Genomic DNA, 6,000 nt, shown 5'->3' with positions numbered 1-6,000 from the left:
TGGGTAGTTTGCTGAAACTGAAGCATATTTGTAGTAGTTGCATTGATTAAATCTTCAGTGGAAGGTTTGGCACTCGGTGGTGGAGCAGCTTGCGGTGCTTGTGATGGTCTGGGTACAAAATTATGTTGAGACCACTGTTGAAAAGTGAAACCAGGTGGTCTCGCAGATGTAAACTGTGGAGCAACTTGCTGTTGATTCCCATAACGAAGATTTGGATGATCACGCCAGCCAGGATTATAAGTTTGTGAAAATGGTTCATAGTACATCTGACGTAATTGACCAGGGAAATTTCCTACAGCATTAACACCCTCAGTTTCTCCCTCAAATAAAGTAGGACAAGTATCAGTAGCATGCCCCACGACCTGACAGATTCCACATGGCCTCACCTGTTGGCCTAAAGCAAGTTGTTGTACCACTGCAGTTAATTGAGCCAATTGTTGACCAAGTTGATTAGCTTTAAAGGTGCTCACTTCATTAGCTAATTTGGATGGCGAAGTAGGATCTTGGTGAATGCAAATTGTTGTGAATTAGCAGCCATATTAGAAATCAAGCTCCTGGCTACAGCAGGAGTCTTTTCAACTAGGGCACCCCCACTAGCTGCATCAATCATACTCCTATCCAATGATTGTAATCCTTCATAAAAGTATTGGATGAGGAGTTGTTCACTTATCTAATGATGAGGGCAACTAGCACACAACCCCTTAAATCTCTCCCAATATTCATACAAAGACTCTCTTGTATATTGCCTTATACCACAGATCTCTTTCCTGATGCTTCCAACTTTAGATGCTGGAAAATATCATTCCAGGAACATAGTCTTCATACCACTCCATGTTTCAATAGTACCAGGTGGAAGATAGTACAACCACTCTTTAGCTAAATGCTTCAGGGAGAAAGGAAAAGCTAGCAGCTTAATTTGTTCTTCAGTCACTGCAGCAAGTTTCATACTACAACAGACAATATGAAACTCCTTCAAATGTTTATTCGGGTCCTCACTGGGCAGCCCATGGAAAGAAGGCAATAAGTGGATGAGGCCCGACTTCAACTCAAAGTTTATTTCCAACGGTGGATACTCGATGCAAAGCGGTTGTTGGTCAAGATCTGGCGCTGCCAACTCTTTCAATGTCCTTTGCTAGGCCATTGTTCTATAGGATCGAACTGAATCATCAGAATCAGATTCGTTGTCAGACGGTAATGGCACTTTAACCGGATTAACTTGCGGAGCAAGACGTTAAAAGAGTGGATTATCAGTGATAGTCCTTGAAGAACGAGAAGCTGACGATGACTCAAGATATTATTTAAGCCTAAAAAACCTTTCTTGGGTATCGTCTTCACCAGACATATACACCTGAAATTTCCACAGTAAAAATTAATTAGTCACAAATAAATAAATTTGAATAATAAAGAGAATAACAATAGTCCCCGCCAACGGCGCCAAAAATTTGATGGCTGTCGTATACCACAACAAATTTAACAATGATTTTTCTTTCAATACTTCCAATTATTTTAGTATAATAGCAAGCACAGGTCGAATCCACGAGGACTATCGTTCACTTTATTATTCAATAATTAGCACTAAAACTTAAAAGGGGGAATTAGATTTTGTACTCAAAATTAAATAACATAAATTAAAAAGCAAATAAAAATTGATATTACGATATTAAGAAACTGTTATAGGTTAATCTCCACCCTCAACAATCATTCCTAATCACTAATAATAAATATTATTCCAATTTCTCAATTAAACTATTAACCTCACAGATAACGATGAAGCAGACAATTATCCCAGTCTCCCTATTATAAGTAATCAAGACGAAGCGCTCAATAATTAACTCTTTTAGCTAAGCAATAAATCTATGAAGCATACAATCTATTTAACTTAGATCAAACATTAAATCCTATGGAGACAAGTTAATCTAGGCAATAAATTAATGAAGCATATAATTCATTTAACCTAGGTTCTATTTTTCATCACAATCAACAATTCTTTTGACATCACTATCAATTGCAATTTATCACATACACTTAGAATCCTAAACTATTAGGTGAGTAGTAATTCTAAGATGACAATTGAATAATGTAGAACCTTAATTAGTTGGCCACCTAACAAGAAATCACAAAATTCATAACATTCAATTAGAAAAATAGAAACAATTTAATATTAAGAGAAATTAAAGAGTAATATTCATTATCAACAATCAAGAATTCATGTCTTGGGTTTTGAATTAACCCTTAACCTAAAAAGAACCTACTCCATAATAGTAATCATAATCACAAACATAATTATAATTAAAATTAAAGAGATTAAGGGAAGAAAAGAAATTAGATTGATGAACAATAGTGTTGTAGTCTTCTCTCCGGCCCTTTCTGAGTCTTTTTCTCTCCTAAAACCGTAATAATAACTTCATCCAAAATTAACCCTAATAATCTTTTATAGTCTCAATTAAATTCTAATTAAAAATCTGAAAACGACGTCACAAGCCGCGGCCTGGAAAATTCACGCCGCAGCCTAAAACAGAATATGTGCAAACATTGGTCACGCAGGCAGCGGCCTGTCTGGAATAGAATAACTGAAACGTCAATCCCAATTAAAGTGTCACGGTCTTTCTTCAATTTATTTATTTTCCAACCTTAGAAATCTTGTACGCTGCCGCCACTTCAATATTTCAATCCCGAAAGCCTAGAATGCTTCAAAAACTTCATTTTGACCTTTTCTCAGCGAGCCTTTTTCAACCTATGATTCATAAACTACACTTGCCATCAAAATGTCAGATTTATCATCATAAAATGCAATGTAGAAGAGACATGAAATTAAGTTAAAACTACTAAAAATGCTATCATAACACCATCTAATCATGGAAAAACTTATCAAATATTAATATAAAAATGACTTTATCACTTTGACATTCTGGGGTTATGCAATAAAATGTGCTATATAAATACTCAATATTATTCAATCTAAGTCTATTCAGAAAACACCATTGGAATTATGGAATGGTACTAAACCTAGTTTACACCATTTCCATATGTGGGGTTTTCCTGCACATGTGCTTAAAGGAAAGACTGGGAAGTTGGAATCACACACTGAAGTGTGCATGTTTGTAGGATATTCCAAATAAACAAAAGGTGGTATATTTTATAGTCCTAAAGATTAAAATTCGTTTGTATCTATAAATACTACTTTTCTGGAGCATGACTATATAAATAACCATAAACCTCAAAGTAAAGTCGTACTTGAGGAAATTGTATCAAATAAACAAGACCAATCACAAGCAGTGGCAAATGAAAAACGACCAGAGGATATTGCTAATTCTAGTAAAAATAATGGAGAGCTTCGTCGTAGTGGGAGGGTTGGTAAACAACTAGTTTGCTATGAACATGAAGTTCATATGCTTGTGTCTGACACAAACAAAGATGATCCATTGACATACGAAGATGAAATGGATGATTTTGACAAAGAAAAATGGCTAAACGCCATGGACCTTGAAATTGAATCGATGTATTCCAATTCTATCTTGATTCTTGAAGATCCACCTAAAAATGTTAAACCTATTGGTTGCAAATGAATATTCAAGAAGAAGAGAGGAGAAGATGGAAAAGTAGAGATTTTCAAAGCAAGGCTAGTGGCAAAAGGCTACACACAAAAAGAAGGAGTTGATTATCAAGAAACTATTTCACCTGCGGCCATGCTTTAATCTATCCGCATACTCTTATCCATAGCTGTTTTCATGGATTATGAGATTTGGAAAATAGACGTTAAAACGGCTTTTCTGAATGGCTATCTTCACAAAACAATTTACATGTCTCAACCAGAAGCATTCGAAGTTAAAGGTTAGGAGCAAAAAGTTTGCAAGCTTCTTATGTCTATTTATGGACTTAAACAAGCTTTGAAATCTTGGAATCTTAGATTTGATGAAACAATACAAACGTTTGGTTTTGAACAAAATGTTGATGAACTTTGTGTTTACAAACAAATCAAAGAGAAGATTGTGGTATTCCTCGTTCTTTACGTTGATGATATTCTACTCATTGGGAATGACATAGAAACATTATCAAAAGTAAAGAAATGATTAGCTGAGCAATTTCAAATGAAGGATTTGTGAGAAGCTAAATATGTTCTGGGAATTCAGATCTATAGAGATCAAAAGAACAAAGTTTTGGCACTGTCTCAAGCAACTTATATTGATAAAGTGCTAGAACGCTTTGGCATGCAAAACTCCAAGAAAGGCACTATGCCTACCTAGTGAGGAGTTAAATTATCTAAAGAACAATGTCCACAAACACCTCAGGAACAGGAGGACATGAGGCAGTCTAATATATGTAATGTTTTGCACTAGACCTGACATCTATTATACAGTGGGGATAGTTAGCCATTATCAATCCAACCCTGGATTGAGTCATTGGATAGCAGCAAAGAATATTCTCAAGTATCTTAGACATACTAGAGATTACATGCTTGTGTATACAGGTGGAGATCTAAACCCCACTCGATATATTGATTCTCAATCAGAAAAAGATAGTCAAAAGTTGACATCTAGATCAGTTTTCACACTTGGAGGAGGTGTTGTAGTTTGGAGATGTATTAAACAATCCAGTATTGGAGACTCCTCCATTGAAGTCGAATAAAGAGCAGCTAAAGAGGCTGTGTGGCTCAGGAAGTTCTATATTGATCTGGAAGTTGTTCCAGGCATGGATCAGCCACTTTAACTATACTGTGATAACAGTTGGGCAGTAACTAATTCAAAGGAACCCATAAGTCACAAGAATGGAAAGCACATCAAGAGGAAATATCACTTGATCCGAGAGATAGTCAACCGAGGAGATGTTACTGTCTTGAAGATTGCCTTTGAAGATAATCTTGCAGATCCGTTCACAAAGACTTTATCTATTAAATCTTTTCAGGTTCATGTAAGAAGCATGGGGTTAAGGGAAATGCCTCATTTGCTTTAGGGAAAGTGGGAGATTGTTGGGAATTGTGCCCTTAAAGCAATTGTAGTTGACAATGGTTTTAATGAAATAAATGAATGAATTGAATTATTGTATATATGTAGCTTATGTACTATATTATTGTTAATAATATTAAGTAAATATCATAAAATTTCCAAGTTCATCTATGTGATCTCAATCTCATATTGGTATAAGAGGATCGAGATTGAGATATGGACTTAAATAGTTTGAAGTAAAATAAATTTATGGAATCTTTAGATTAATTACTGCTAGTACGGTACACTATTATTATGAATACATGTGACCTAGATCCGGGTTGCTAATGTAGTAGGACACTTTAGTGGAGGTACTTTTCATACTGGGAGTATGTAAAACTGGACTGATGTGATTTAATAATACATGTTTGAATACCGCTTCATTGTATTATAAAACACATCAACTGATGATCATATACAAACTGATCTTAATCCTGAAGTTACTATGACTCCTATGTATGTCATTTGATCCTTTGATTCATGCGTTACGATTTGTCAAAATGATCACGCTAAGAATTTTTTTTTGGGAGTCAATGATGTATATTGTTGGGGACATAGCTTAAGAGATATAGAATCTACCTTCTTATAGATTGAATGATAGTTCCCTATTGGGTGTGCTTTTGGAACTGTAAAGGTTATTGAGGTCAAATTCATAATTAGGTTATGAATTAACCTTCACTAGTAAAGTTAATGGTACACTAGGAATCAAAAAATAATTAAAAGGGTAAAACGGTAATTTTATTCCCACTTAATTATGAATCATCAATACAGGATTAATCTGTATGTAATGATTATATTAATAGACACTTAATCGTTACAATAAAGTACTCAGTAAATATATATATCTTTACTTCTCAAGAGTGTAGTCTCATATTAATAGTGGAGTAATCATGAGATTAATGAATATGATTATTAAATCAAAGAGTTTTGGTTAATAATCTTTTATTTATTGGAACATGGAACTATTGGTCCATAGGTCCCAAGGGCGACTCTATCAACACTATTCAAGGTAAGAGTT

General features: G+C 34.7%; 1 non-coding gene across 1 annotated transcript; it reads left to right on the top strand.

Moving 5' to 3' along the window:
* Positions 1 to 668: 668 nt before the first annotated feature.
* Positions 669 to 775, top strand: LOC133813676 (small nucleolar RNA R71). Its single transcript, XR_009884681.1, has one exon. It is a non-coding gene; the product is annotated as a small nucleolar RNA R71 (small nucleolar RNA).
* The last annotated feature ends 5,225 nt before the right edge of the window (positions 776 to 6,000 follow it).

The sequence above is a fragment of the Humulus lupulus genome, chromosome 1, assembly GCF_963169125.1.
Source record: "Humulus lupulus chromosome 1, drHumLupu1.1, whole genome shotgun sequence".
In the NCBI taxonomy this organism is placed as follows: Eukaryota; Viridiplantae; Streptophyta; class Magnoliopsida; order Rosales; family Cannabaceae; genus Humulus; species Humulus lupulus.
The sequence above is the reverse complement of the archived record's forward strand: the minus strand, read 5'-3'. Positions and strand labels throughout refer to the sequence as shown.